General features: G+C 47.0%; 1 long non-coding RNA gene across 2 annotated transcripts; it reads left to right on the forward strand.

Annotated features, from left to right (window-relative positions):
- The first annotated feature begins 7,466 nt into the window (after window positions 1–7,466).
- On the forward strand, window positions 7,467–11,899 carry LOC123596921. Of its 2 annotated transcripts, XR_006711883.1 has the most exons (3): window positions 7,467–9,061; window positions 10,291–11,047; window positions 11,705–11,899. It is a non-coding gene; the product is annotated as an uncharacterized LOC123596921 (long non-coding RNA). The 2 variants fall into 2 exon arrangements; XR_006711884.1 differs by lacking the exon at window positions 11,705–11,899 and having other exon boundaries at window positions 10,291–11,273.
- Window positions 11,900–14,986: the final 3,087 nt, after the last annotated feature.

Consider the following 14,986-nt stretch of genomic DNA (forward strand, 5'->3'; position numbering starts at 1 on the left):
AATTGCCAGAGGGGGTGTAGGTATTAGCTGGGAGGAGGGGGAGGAGTTGTGTGTGTAAAGGTTAAAAAAAAAAATCCCAAACAAGCAGACAAAAAAACCCTCCAACTACAAGACCTGTTTGCATTGCATTTCCCCTCCATCTGGGGACTTGGGAAGGTAGGGGGAAAATTAATATCCAAAAATTTGGTTGAAATATTTGAGGAACTGGGGAGATCATGTGTTATTTTCCCTTTTGTGTCAAGTTCAGACTAGAAGGGTGTCCCAGCGGTGCGGTGTGCGTTCTGACCCCTGCTCCTCTGTCTGCACCAGCTCGCAGCAAAGATCCTCCAAGCACACTGGTAGCATTTAAGATGAACAGGGAAACTGTGGCGCTCCTTCCAGAGAAACATGAGTTGCTGCTTCCAGCCACCCTCTATTCCGAGAGAGACGGCCTCCGGTGACACGTCTTTTTGTCTAGCCGACTTCCAGTGGCTGGAAAAGAAAATGTGTGAGGACAGGTAGAAGGAAGAGGGGAATGATTCATGGAGAGGACGAAAAGCCTGTGGAGAGGAGGAGGAGGAGGAGAAGGAGGTGGCTGGGGCTGGTCCTTGGGGTAGGGCACAGAGGGGCCATGGAGAGTGGATACACTGTAAACATTAAGTGATTCTGTTAACATTTAAGTGATCATCCCGGGTCTCGGCTTCAAAAGAGTTTAAGTTGCTCTCCTAGGAACCTCGGGTAGGCTTCTTTAGAGAGCACTTCTCAGGAGCCTGGGGCTGTCTGTAGTGGCTAGGTCCAAAGGTGGGACTGGCCAGATGGGTCTGCTTCCATACTTACATATGACAGCAGAAGGGAAGGGCTGGTGCACGATGTTGGATTGTGGGGCATGCCGATGAGCTTTTCTTGATTCTGTTACCCCTTCCCCTCCACTCTGAAGACCTACATCTATTCACAGTCACCTTTAGAAGATTGCTTTTGGAGCAAAAAAAAAAAAAAAAAAAGGTTGCATCAATGACTTTAGTTGGGAGGGGCTCATTTATTCCTGCCAGATGCAAATGTCAGAGGCCAGGTTCCCTTCCCTCCTTTCTTGCTGACTTGCTTTCCTTGCCATTAGCTTCCCAACTCTGCTTCCCACCCTGGCATGTCCAAGTTTTGATGTCTTTCAACCACATTTTTCTTGGAGAAGTAAGAAGTTAAATATCATCCACTTGTGTCTTATCCCCCTGGAGCTCACTCCTCCCTATTCCTTTAAAAGACTCACTGCTTATCAAAACCTGGCTCCAAGAAGTACAACATAGATTTATGTGTTTATATGGACAACTTTTCAAAGGGCACCTAACATTTGTGTTTTATGAAGCTTGAATCTTTTCCTCTGATCATTTTCTGTGAGTTTCTAAGTGGTTTTCAAGGCCAGGATGGAAGCTGCTAACATGGTTGGGAAAGCTGGACTTTTAATAAGACATAAAGTATCATTGGTTCCTGGAAACCAATTTGACAATAAATTTCATATTTAGAAAAAAAAAAAAAAAGAAGAAGACCATGGGGGAGGGGAAGGGAAAAAAAAAGTTAGAGAGGGAGGGAGCCAAACCATAAGAGACTCTTAAAAACTGAGAATAAACTGAGGGTTGAGGGGGGGTGGGAGGGAGGGGGGGTGGGTGATGGGCACTGAGGAGGGCACCTGTTGGGATGAGCCCTGGGTGTCGTATGGAAACCAATTTGACAATAAATTTCATATGAAAACAAAACAAAACAAAAGTATCATTGGTTCCTCCCGGCTGGAAAGGAAAACTGTCAGCTGGAGGGTCTTGTCTTCACTCTTTCCTTTGCGTTACTCTCCTCACTGTCTTAGACAGACAGACTTGCCTAAACCACTCCCTACGGTGAGTAATTACTCTATTTTAAAGATCCTATGAGATTGACACCAGTCCCTTTTCCGGAGGCCAGTACACGGCAGGCATATTAGTCCTGCCACTTCATCTCAGTCTGAAACTAAGGTATGGTGACCTTTAGGAAATAAAGTACCCAGTCGCTCAGGTCCCTCCCCAGATGAGGGAAGTTCAGCGACATTGAGGTCTGTGCAGAATGGCTCAAGGCAGCTGTGTTGTAGTGATGGGGCTGGAGGCTAGGTGGCAGAGTGGATACATCATTTCACACCCGCCTCCTTTCTGGAAGGGAAAGAAGCAGACACTGGTGGAGGTCTTTAGCCACGGGGATGGGGGGTGGGGGTAGCAAAGGCACCGGTGGAGGGCCCCAGCCACACCCCGTGGGTCATCTGTATGTCCCCGGAGCCTGGGCACTGCCCCTTTGCCATGACAGCACCGATACAGGGGTGGTGGGACACCTTCCAAGTCCCACCAGCAGCTACGTTGGTGATCACTGTACCTTGGAGACAGGTTCGGCCAGGTCAGAACTTGATTACTTTGGGTTCATCAAAGAATGCCCTAAAGCTTCTCTGATGAATAATTAGAGTATGACCTTCAGCCAAAGTGCATAAAAAAAGTCCTCGAAATTTTTTTTTAAGTGTTAATTACGGTATATTTCAGCCATTCAAAGAGCAGAAGAGAGTAGAACATACCCTGTACTAACTAACCGGGCTGAACACGTTACAGTGTTGCCATCCTGGTTTGAGACTTTGTTAAAAAGACAGTGTTGCAGAGAACAGCTCACTGCCTGCTCCCGCCCCTGCCTCTTTTCTCTGCAGAGCCAGGCACGCGTCTGAACTAGCTTTGAATCCTTTTTGCACAGTGTTTTTCTAGGTTTTACTAGAAGTTTCTTACAGAACAGGATTAGGACAATTTTGAGGGTGAGGCCACGAGCTCCTTGGAGTTAATTCTGCAGTGGTGCCTGCTATGGTGACGATTTAACTGCAGTCCACGTTGACCCCAGGCTCCTTTCGAAGGAGCTGGAGCCAACTGTGACTCAGAGTGACTATGTGAGCAAGACTGAAGTTCATAGTTTTAAGAATTGATGTTTAGAAGGTTCTGGAACCATTCCAGAGAGATACGACAGAAGAGGGATGGCTCCATAAATCCAGTTTCTGGTTGGAGGCCTTCTTGGATCACGGGGTCTGACATGTTTGTACAACGGACAGCCCTAGAGCTGTGTTTCAATTTTGGAAAAATGAGATGAACCATAAAGAGTGATCTGGTGTGATTAAAAAAAAACCCAAAAACCAGTGTTGGTAGATTCAGATCTAGGAAGAAGAGGGGTGGGTGAGTTGGGGAAGATGAAATCACATGGGACAGGAGGACAGAGGGTGTGTTCACTTTTTGAAGCAGATGCATTTGAGCCATGAAAAGGCCAAATAAAACTGAAGGGCATGGTTGGAATCTAGGTTCCTTTGCAATTAAAGGGAAAGAAACCGTAAGAGCTGGCTTACCACCACCAGCCTATAGGGCAAACTTATGTGATTTAGAAAAAGATACTCTTCCTCCGGATACATCTATTTGTCAGAAAATTGTTGTGCAATACAGACTTTGTTAGAATGAGAAACTTTACTCCCCCTTCCAGGAAATTGTCATAATGAATGTACATATCTATGATGTCTGATATGTGAATAGTGCCACTTAGATGGGGTTCTTTATTGTGCAGTGCACAACCTATGCAATGGTATGTGGTAGCCCTGGTTGGAAAAGTTGAGCCATCAGGAAACACTATTTTTCTACTAGCGTGGAAAGGATTGGTCCAGTGACATGGTTTGATCCATTACCAGCGTTGAGGAATGGGCCTGAACCCCTTCAAAGCAGCTGACTCTGGCCATGTTCTCAGCTGGGCCAGTCTGCACCTTTGTGCCATTCCTTGGAGAAGCTATGCCTTTCCATGCTCCCATATCTTTGCACAAACTATTCATTCTGACAAGAATGCCTTTCCCCTTTGTTCTGACTAGTGAATTAGTCATTATTAAAGACCCAAATGAAATCACATCTACTTTGAAAGGTTTCCCTGACTCACATGTGTCATTTCCTAAAGACACCTAGCTATGTAGCTGTGTTTATCCTATGTGGTCCTCTGTCCTCATCAGTAAAATGGAGGGAGTTTATTGTCTACCCCATATGGTTTTTGTGAGCCTTAAATGAGGCAGTCGATGTGAGCCTCATTAGTGCTTGATCGTTATTACCTACTAGACCGAATCTTTCCCTTTGGACACAATGTTTTGAAGGACCCAAGGCCATACTCATCTTCGTAGATTATTTCCACTTTGCCTTCTTTCCCTCCTTCTTGGCCAGGAGTCCCCAGGACAGTTCCTGGCACGGAAGGCCCTTAATAAATTACTTTTGAATGAAAACTATTTACCATTCCCTAATTATTCCAGCATTTTGTTAATCGCCTCGTTTTATTTCTGCATCATTCTGACTATTGGTCATGTCACTGTTGATGTGTTTCTATTTTGTCCCTTTATCTACTAGTCTGCTCACCCCTTTGTGTCTCAAATGTGAATAATTGAAATAGTCTTGTTTTACTTAAAATCTTTTAAAATATCAATAAATTCCAATATACTCCTTCTGTTGGACTTAAAATATGTTACTTGTAGTATAACTTAAATATGTACAAACACAATAAAGCCTAAGTTCCATAAGCTTATCTCATTGTAAAATCCAACAAATATGTCAATAAACTCAATCAAAACTACAAACCCAACAAAACACAAAATGACAACATTAACTTAGTGTGTTGGTTGATGTTTACTTGATGTTCTGCTGAAAATAAATCACTCCTGTCCTGATTATGCTTTAATTGTTATCGTACAAGATTTTTTGGCTTGTATGATGTCTTCTTTGCTGATAGAATTCTCTCGCTATTTTTTTTTATGTTTAGTTTTGAGAGAGAGAGAGAGCACGAGAGCGAGCACAAGTTGGGGAGGGGCAGAGACAGAACAGGACAGAGGATCTGAAGCGGGCTCTGCATGGACGCAGAGAGCCTGATGCAGAGCTTGAATTCATGAACCGTGAGATCATGACCTGAGCTGAAGTCAGAGGCTCAACTGACTGAGCCAACTGAGCCACCCAGGTGTCCCTCTCTCACTGTGCTTTTATTATTTATCTATATATTTACTTAAATTTATTTATTTATTTTGAGAGAGAGAGCAAGCATGAGCAGAGGAGGGGCAGAGAGAGAGAGAGAGAGAGAGAGAGAAAGAGAGAGAGAGGGAATTGCAAGCAGGCTCCACTCTGTCAGCACAGAACCTGATGCAGGGGTTTGATCTCATGAACCATGAGTTCATGACCTTAGCCAAAATTGAGTCCGACACTTAACCGACTGAGCCTCCCGGGCGCCCCATCCTCACTGTTTTTTTAAAAACTACAATGGAGTCATGGCTTATGTAGTGACTGAAATCAGCTTGAAATACACAAATTGAGTAGAGTCGAAATCGCCCGTGAAAACTCCCTTAAATCACCTGCAAAACAAAATGGTCCCGCGACATCTTCACTTTTATGAGACAGCATCACGTCGCCCCAGTCGGCGCTGGTGCACTGTCTCAGGGTCAGGCTCGCGTCCACCCGTTAGCCTAGTGGCCAGTGATGAAGACACTAGTGCTAGTTGGCTGTCATGCCTTTGAAAATGGGACGTGTCTTCCAGAGCTGCATGGGAGGCTGTGTGACAGAAGGAATCCGCACGCCACGGAGTGACAAGCCTTAGACAAAGACGCGTATTAAACACATATAAAGAACGTGAACGGTCTGTATTCTGATGGCTGGGAGGCATGTGTCAGAAGCTGCCCGCACAGATGGCACGATTCCCAGAGAGATGGCTACCGATTTGCTGGTGAACGAGGGTGCTTGAGTTGAGGTATCACACGCAGCACGAATATCCTGTCTCACTAGGCCCTTCCACTTGTATAGACTTAGAACAGGTGAAGGCACCAACTCGACCACCAGCAGGACAGGGAAAGCATCTTAACCATAAGCCAACCAAAGAGACAACATCTGTCTGGAGTAAGGATTGAAAGGCCGAGGGGAGAAAGATGGGGGGTTTACCCAGTGAGGCGACACTGGGTGTGGAGGGTGGGTTTGGTTTCCCTGGGCCCATGCTTTTTTTTTTTTTTTTCTTTTAAGTTTATTTATTTATTTTGAAAGAGAGACATCAGGCAGGAGAGGGACAGAGAGAAAAGGGGACAGAGGATCCAAAGTGGGCTCTGTGCCGACAGCAGAGAACCTGATGTGGCACTTGAATTCATGAACCGTGAGATCGTGACCTGGGCCGAAATCAGCCACTTAGCCTACTGAGTCATCTATGTGCCCTGTTTTCATTTTGTTTTGATGATAACTTTATTTTTCAAATTTTATTTTATTTTATTTATTTTATTTATTTTTTTAACGTTTATTTTTGAGACAGAGAGAGACAGAGCATGAATGGGGGAGGGTCAGAGAGAGGGAGACACAGAATCTGAAACAGGCTCCAGGCTCTGAGCTGTCAGCACAGAGCCCGACGCGGGGCTTGAACTCACCGACCGTGAGATCATGACCTGAGCCGAAGTCGGACGCTTAACTGACTGAGCCACCCAGGCGCCCCTCACATTTTGTTTTAATTCCAGTATAGTTAACATACAGTGTTATATTAGTTTCAGGTGTACAATATAGTGATTCAACACTTCCATCTCTCATGCAGTCTGAACCAAAGAGTGAGAGAGAACGAGCAGGTGAAGGGCAGAGAGAGAGAGAGAGAGAGAGGGAGAGAGAGAATCCCAAGCAGGCCCAGCACTGTCAGATTTCACGCACTGGCAGATCCCAGGAACTGTGAGATCATGACCTGAGCTGAAACCAAGAGTCGGACACTTAACCAACCGAGCCACCCAGCTGCTCCTGAACCCCGAGTTTTGAATAACACGGTCCCTTCAGATTAAAGCAGCCCAACCTTGAAGAAGTTGCTTAACCTTCCCCTGGCTCAGTTTATTCTGCTGTAAAATGGGCTATGGTACCTACCAATGGGTTGGCACGAGGGTTAAATGAGATAATCTCTAAATCACATAGCACAGCACCTGTTACACAGTGTATTAATTTGCTAGGGCTGCTGTGACAACAGAAGTTCATTGTCTCACGCTTCGGGAGGCTATGAGTTCAAGACCAAGGTGTTGTCGGCAGGGCGGGGCTCCCTTGGAAGGTGCCAGGGAAGGATGTGTTCCAGGCTTCTCTCCCAGTTTCTGGTAGTTCCTTGGGAACAGCCTAGCTGTGGTCTGTGAATGACATACCCCTTGTGTGTGTCTGTGTCCTGATGTCCCTGTTCAAAAGGACCCTAGTCATATTGGATTAGGGGCCAGTTTACTCCAATATGACCTCATCTTAACTGATTACACTTGTAATGGCCCTATTTCCTTTTTATTTATTTAATTTTGTTATTATTTTGTAAAAAACTTTTTTAATGTTTTTATTTATTTTTGGGACAGAGAAAGTATGAGCGGGGGAGGGGCAGACAGCGAGAGAAACACACACAGAACCCAAAGCAGGCTCCCACGGGACTTGAACCCATGAACTGTGAGATCATGACCTGAATCGAAGTCAGACGCCCAACCGACTGAGCCACCCAGGTGCCCCCTCGGTGGCCCTGTTTCCAAATATGTTCACCTTGTGAGGGACGTGAAGTTAGGAGTTCAACACAGGAATTTGGGCAGGGACAGAATTCAATTCATAACACATACTAAACACTCAAGTGGTAGTTATTATTCACAATACCTTCTTCAAACACGTTTTCATGGGGGTATTTTTGTAGCCAGGTTTGCATCTTTTTCTCATCATCTTTCCAGGCCTTCATTATGTCTAGAAAGAAAGTGCCCTGAGAGCAGGTGATTTGACCGTGGGGTTCAGTCCTGTGCTGTCTAGGGTCTAGGCAGCAGTGGGCCCCCTGGAAGCCCCACGGAATGTCTACAGATTAATGAATGAGGTCTGTTTCTCTCCTCCTTTCTATTTACTTATTTTTTATTTCTCAGTGGCCAGCCTTCCACCTTAGTTACCTTTTCTAGATTGCGAAAGCATTAAAGACAAAAGACATGAAACCAAACACATTTTAATTTCCTTTGTTGATAATTATTAAGTCCTCCATCATCACTTGCTTCCTGCAGCCAGTGAGAAACCCAGCCAGATGGCAGAGGGCAGCAGAAGTGTTGCTGGGGGTGGGGGGAGTGAAGTGCCTGTGTTGGGGACACTTAGAGGCCATTCTGGGCACTTCCCGGGTGCTTGATTTTGGCCAGAGCTGGGTATTTGGAATGCATGTGGCCCAACTCTACTCTGAGAGTCTGGGAAGGAACCAATGAGGTCAATATTGGCTCTACAGGTTGAAAGTCAAAGTCAAAATGAAGAGCCACAGGCCTGGAAAGGTACAGGGACTTTATCTGGTCCCCAGAAAGGTGTGACGGATGCCCCCCGCATCTGGCGCAATGATTCTCTGTCCGCACACCGCCAGTGTGGGCCCAAAAGATGTGGCCACCTGTGTCTGATGGCTCCTGGTCTGAAAACAGGTCAGGAGTTGTGTGAATCTTGGACTCAGACAGGAAGTGGAGTGTGAAACGTAGACAGACCATGCTGTGTATTCGAGAGACCCAGAGACGGACTGTCGTAAGCTAAGTAGCTCTGTACTGGTGCCCGGACTCAACCCCCCCACCTTCCGGTGAGAGAAAAGAGTGAAAACACCCTAATAGTGTGCTGGCATCATCGCGGTACAAATGCATCTATCCATCTGCCCAGCCAGCTTCTCACCGCTGTAGAACAGATGTTGCACATGCACACAGCCCCTGGCAAGAAACAGGAAGGATCCAGCCGGGTGGGGGCTGGGGTTCAGGAGAGGCAATAGCAAAGCAGTGATATACTTTCAGGCTACTGTTACCACTTGGGACCAATGAAAACAGTGTGGGCTCATCCTTGCCCACTTCTTTTTTAATTAAGGATTTAACTGGGTATTGAACTCGACTTAAAAGCGTTTTTATGGTGGAGCATCTCAAAAATACGCAGAAGCAAATAGAGGAGTGTAGTCATCCCCACGAGCCCATCCCTCAGCCCGGACAATCATTATTCCACGGCCGTCCGGCCCCACGTACACGGCTCTACCCGCTTCCGCTGTTTCTACAGACTGAACGTTAACACAGAATGAAAGTGTAAGTGTTCTGCCTCAGGTACGCTGTTAAATTTATGGAGCTTCTTTGTTCTCACACCCTGAACATTCACCTGAACATCCCCGAATAAGAAGTAGGACGACAGATGATTTTCTTCTATATTACGGAGGCAGAACTCGGTGGCCAGTAAAGGAATATTTGAGGAAGGCGGGTGTGTGGAGGGTACGGGAGTTTGAGGTTCTAGAGGCTGGACATCTGAGAGGATGGGGTGGGAGGCAGATGATCCGGGCAGAGGAAGCACTGAGGAAAAGTGGAGAGAAGGAGGCGGACGTGGGCAACGTCTGGTGGAAGCCAGCCTCAGCACAGACAGCACGGCAGGGCCGGTGGTAGAGATCTGGGGAATCATCCACAAAAACGCAGTGAAAGTATGGACTCCCAGAGGGAAGGCTCTGTGCGGAATAGAACACCACGGTCTGGGCTCGGGAGGAGAACTCCCGTTTTCTGGGCAATCATGCTCCATTTTGCAGGAAGGCGGAGAGGAGGTGCTGGGGAGGAAGGGCAGGTGGAGGCCACCTGTTTGATTTGACTAGATCTGGCTGCAAGACGTCAAGAGCTGGTCATCACGTCACGGCAGGAAGAGACTGGGATGTGTCGAGGGAAGTGAACATTTGAGACAGCTAGGATGGACTGGGGCGGGGGAATGGAGAGGGGGGTGGCTGTCTGCCTATCCAGAAACCAAGCCCGTCTACCCACATCAGAAAGTGTCATTCTAGCCGAGAGAAAAAGAGAGAGAGAGACAGAGACAGAGACAAAGACAGTAGGGACAGAGACAGAGAGACAGGGTATGCGTGGGCAGGGAGCACCTCTGCAGGTTTAAATTTCTAACTTCAGGGAACATCTAGACTCTCTCTCTTTTTTTTTTTTTTTTTTTTTTTTTTAAAGCTCCCCTGATTAGTTCAGGCTCACCCAGGAAAATCTCCCTTGGAATTGACTCAGTCAACTGCAAATTAATTACATCGGCAAAGTCCCTTCACCTTTGCCATATGAGGTACCACAATCACAGAAGTGATGTCCTGTCACCTTTGCCATATTCTAGTGGTTGAAAGCAAATTACATGTCCCACTAACACTCAAGGGGAGGACTTTATACAAGAGCACACGGGTCATGGGGGGTCGTCTTCTGCCCACCGCCACCACGCCTGACAGATCACTGAGTGTTAAAAGCTTTTATTTTGTTTTACTTTTTTATGTCAAAGACATTTTTGTCCTCAGGTTTTCCAGCAGTGAAACAATAGGACACTGAGTCCTTGGAACAGCGCTCAGGCTCCTGCATAGACCCAAGCGTCAGGAGAGAACAGACTTGAGAAAGAAAGAAACGTCATGTTGTTTTCATGCTGCTCCAGTTCTGCTGTGTTTCAAAAAAAAGTCAGAGGAGGCTACCGGTCAGCAGACAATTAGTGAGAGCACGAGGCGCTGCCCTTCACTTTGTGTTGCCGGGGACACGAAGATGAGAGGAGTGTGTTTTCTGATCGCAGAGATCTTTACAGTTTTCTGTGGGAGATCGCACCCCTACTCTTGATACAAAGTGGCCTAAAGGTCATACCTTAGAAGATGTAGGAGGCAGACCACACCTTGATGATCCACACACCTTGCAAGATGTCCTGTGGTTTCTGGTCACTCAAGCACCCCTGGTCTTTGGATCGCCCTGGGGAGTATACTTCAGGGAGGAACACACAGACTGTTGGTGCCAGGCGGTGCTTGGGCTTTGGCTGACATCTGGTCAACCCCACAGTCATAAAGCTGCACAGACCTGCAGTGTGGAAGAGACAGACCGCTCCAGTGAAAAGTCGGGTTTTCCAGCTCTAACTTCCAGGGGTTATTCCAAGTGTCAGGGGTGTGAGAGGAGCGGAAGGCGTTCAAGAGAACTGACGAAGAGTGTTTGGGCTGGGAGTGGACTCTGCTCCCCTCCCGAGGCTGGCCCAGCCCAGCCCACCTCACCCCCAAGTCTTTGAAGTGCGCTACCTGGATGGTGAGCTAAGCCACGCTTGGCAGGAGGGAGGGAGGTTGTGTGGTCTGGCAAAGAGCAGAGCGGAGGGGCAGAGGGACCAAGCCTGAATCTGCAGCTGACTCACGGCACCTCTCGTGCCAGGCCGTTTCACCATTCAGTCCAGATGGAAAATGAGGAAAAGACCCAAATCAGGATCTCACTGAGAAATCCAGATGCCTTTCAGGAGAATAAACAAGGCAGCCTGCTCTCTGCGGTCTCCGTTTCCCTGTTTCTGTGCGAGTGTGTGTGTGTCCGTTTCTGGATCTTAGGGGTGTGTGTCTTAGCTTTGATCATTTCTCCGTCCCCCTTCCTCTTACTTCCTGTGGGGATCCGCTTCAGGACTTGCTTTTGGTCTCAGCTTCGGTCACTGTCTTCAGGTATGACTGGGTAGGGCCCATAGTAGGGTGCCCCTGCCCCCCACGTCTTCTTTAACTTCTTCGGTTCAGATGAGGTCTGGGTTTCTGCCACACCTTCTGAGCGGTGTGCCTCAGCAAGCCTCTGCCCCTCGTCTTGACAATGGAAATGATGGGGGTCGGGGGAATAGAAAAAGCTCTTGACCTGGCAAAGGCCTTGCGGGGCCTCTGGTTCCGTCTGTTGCTGAAGCAACGGCATTTTTTTTTTTTTTTTTTTTTTTAATAGGCACTTCTGGTACAGGAACAAAGATCAGCAGCAAAAAATCACTCCTTTCAAGTAAGTACTCTTCTATGACCTTGGCTTTCATTTTTCTCTGCTACCCTTTGTTTCACACCCGAGATCCTTATATAGGCCAGCCTTCTTCCACCTTTCTACCATTTCGTCCTTATTTACTCAGGAAAAACCCATCATTTTTTTTTTCTTGGTCTCCTTGTCCCTTCCCGTTCTTCCTCATTCAGGGTGATTTGGGGTGAAAAATCCCTTTCATTGTCTGCATTTCATTTGAGTCCACGTACAGAGGCAGAACCTTGTTCCATGGAGGACTGTGTCTGCAGACGCACTAGTCAGGAGTCATACAGGCCTGGGTTGGACCATAGCGCCTCCACCCATTAGCTCAGGGACCTTGGTGTGTGACCTTGCTGAGCTTCAGTTTTCCTTGCTTGTGAAATGGGAGTAATTATCCCCCTGTGCAGGGTTGACGGGAGTACGAAACAGGACAACATATGTAAACTTCTTAGCATACTGCCCACTAAATGGATGGCCTTTTGGCCTGAAGTCGCAATTCACTGTGGACAAGGAGGGTATTTCCTCTTAGCCTTAACTCCCCCCGTCGGTGTATTCATCGTTCCCTTCTCACCAGGCATCGTGATGGGTGTTCTGCCTCTGCTCACGGGGAGCAAGTCTCAGTGCCTTGAACCCTCCCTGTCCCATCACAGTGATTGGCTCAGGGAAGGACACCTGACCCCGTCAAGACTCATTCCTCAGTGAGCTGGGCCCACTAGACCCTCGTTCAGACATGTGAGCGAAAGGTACAGATGGAATATTTGGTCGTGGTCACGGGAGCTGAAAAGTCTTAGCGGAGACTGGGATATTGGGCAACAAGGTGAACAGGCACTCAGTGGCAAGTGAGGAGGATGCGGCGGATAAGCTGGAGACCAGTGAGAGTCGCCCTGGTTTTCTTGGATCCTCTGATGTTTTCCCCACGATTCCATGACACTCCGTGACACGATTCCAGTATTCCCTCTCAACAGCCCCTGTCACTCCTTGAACTCGTCCGAGAGGGTTTCTGTTCTTTGCGATCAAAAGGACTTTCACTACAACGTCGTCGTGGATTTGTGGATTTGGAGTGACACCACACGGTCCCTGACATCTTCTTCTGCCACCTTGAAGAGTGTTGGGATCGTGTATGTTTATGGTAGGTTGACTCTGCAAGATGCTGTGTGGTAAGAGCTCATTGTTTTGTCAGCTTTCAGGAGCAGAAATCTCCCACTCTTAGGAAGCTCCGACGCTGGTCCTCTCGCTGAAGGTTGAACCCCTCTTCCATTATGCTTTCTATTCCCTCTGGGAGCCCTGTAGCTCTTTCTTTTTCCAAAAAATTGTGCGGGTTCTAGGAGACCAGAGATGTTTTTTCTGCACCTAAAAACTCTGAGTTTCTCACGGGAGATGTCCTGGAGATAGAAAAATCTCTTTGGAAGCTTTAAGCCATATCTTATCCTTGAAGGATGCCTTATGTTTCAGAACCTGACCATGTCCTCCTGAGAATTCACCAAATGTTCACAGACATCATCTCTTTGGTCCTTCTGACAATATCTGGTTAGTTACGTGAACCCATTCTACCAGCCTGGAAATAGAAGCCGCAGGAGGGCCGGTTGGCAGTATCGATCTCTGAGGCAAGCCAGCATTGGAAAGCCGAATAGAATGCTTCTTTTCCCAACCATCACAGGCTCACTGCCAAGCTGCCAGCTAGAGACCTGAGCCTCGGGCAGACCTCGTTTCAGGGTGAGTCAAAAGCGTGAGGGAATCTTGTCCACACATGCCTAACAAGGGAAAGGCCCCCAACAGAGATGTTTCAAGGAGCTCTATCAGAAATTTGGGAGATCTTTGCTCTACTCTAGGAGAGAGAGAGAGAGCTCATCAAATTGGAGGGTGCATAGCTATCCGGGAGATGAGCAGGGGAAGAACTTAGGGATGCCCTAAGACCCTGTCTTCATTGTCATGGTCAGTGTTTATGGAGTACAGAGTTGTAGCCTTCATGATAGGCTCAATATACATCTAGTCCTTTAACAATAGATCTGCTAAGACAGCACGACTGCTGTCCTGGGCATCTCTGTGATGTTACCTTAGAAACCAGCTAAGCCACTTCTTTGATTTTCTCTAGCACCTGAGAATTAAACTGTTCACCCGAACCAATACTTTCAGCCGTTTCTTAATCCAAACCAGTGCTGTTGTGGAGGGAAAATTTAGAATGAGAGAGAAAATAGCCTTTTGGGATACCAAAGGTCTTTGACATTTGGTGAGTTTGAGCATCCCTACACTCTTAACATTTAATCATGGGCATATTCCTGAGTGGGAGCAGGATTAAGGCAGATGGTGAGGGGCCTTAAAGCAACTTGCTCCGCCCTAGATCCTCAGCCCTAGTAATTTTCAGACGATTATACGAAAATAGAATTCACAACGGATCAAGGTTCACGTTTATGGTAGAGGGTCTATGTGGGGCTGGGTAGTAGTGTTTCTGTGGGGGGCCTAGGGTAGATGCCTTAGGGTTAAGGATGTCAGATAAAGCATAAGATGGTCAGTTAGATTAAAGTTGCAGATAAACGATGAATAGAGTTTAGCGTAAGAATGTCCCATGCAATATTTGAGACATACTTACATTGAAATTTGTTGTTTCTCTGAAATTCAAATTTAACCAAGTAGCCTACGTTTTTATTTTTATCTGACAACTCTACCTGCTCTACCTGGGGTAGATCAAATCCCCGGCATCTCCGGGTTTGTGTGGAGGTGGTGTGTGTGGATGTTTACACGTAGGAGGCATGGGTACCAAAGCACATAAGAAGGGTGTGTCTGTATCTTGGGAGGAAACCGTATCTGGGTCAGAAGTCGTATGAGTGTTTTTATTTTTATTTTTTTGGCTCTTGAATGGTTCCAAAATTATTAATTTTCTATTTCCAAACACTTCCCAAGAACTTAGAGATCCTTGGAGTGCTCCAAAGGCCCTCGTGAACCTTGGGCAATGGGTCTCCTCCATTAAACTTCTCCACGGGGTCATTTGGGAGAATGAGCTAGCTGGGATTCTTAGCGTGTGGATCTTTCCTTCCTCTTTTTATCATTATCTAGAATTGTTCTCATTAAACCCCTCTTTCTTCTCTGTGATGAGCCACCAGAGAGATGAAATATGAAGACAGAAGCTGTAGGAGCTTGGGCACGGCTGGGGGAAAAAAGAAATGGACTCTTCTTAGAGGTTCCGGCGCAAGAAAGAGGGGCATCCAGCGAGGGCTTTGTGGGTGC

The sequence above is a fragment of the Leopardus geoffroyi genome, chromosome C1 (assembly GCF_018350155.1).
Source record: "Leopardus geoffroyi isolate Oge1 chromosome C1, O.geoffroyi_Oge1_pat1.0, whole genome shotgun sequence".
NCBI classification, from domain to species: Eukaryota; Metazoa; Chordata; class Mammalia; order Carnivora; family Felidae; genus Leopardus; species Leopardus geoffroyi.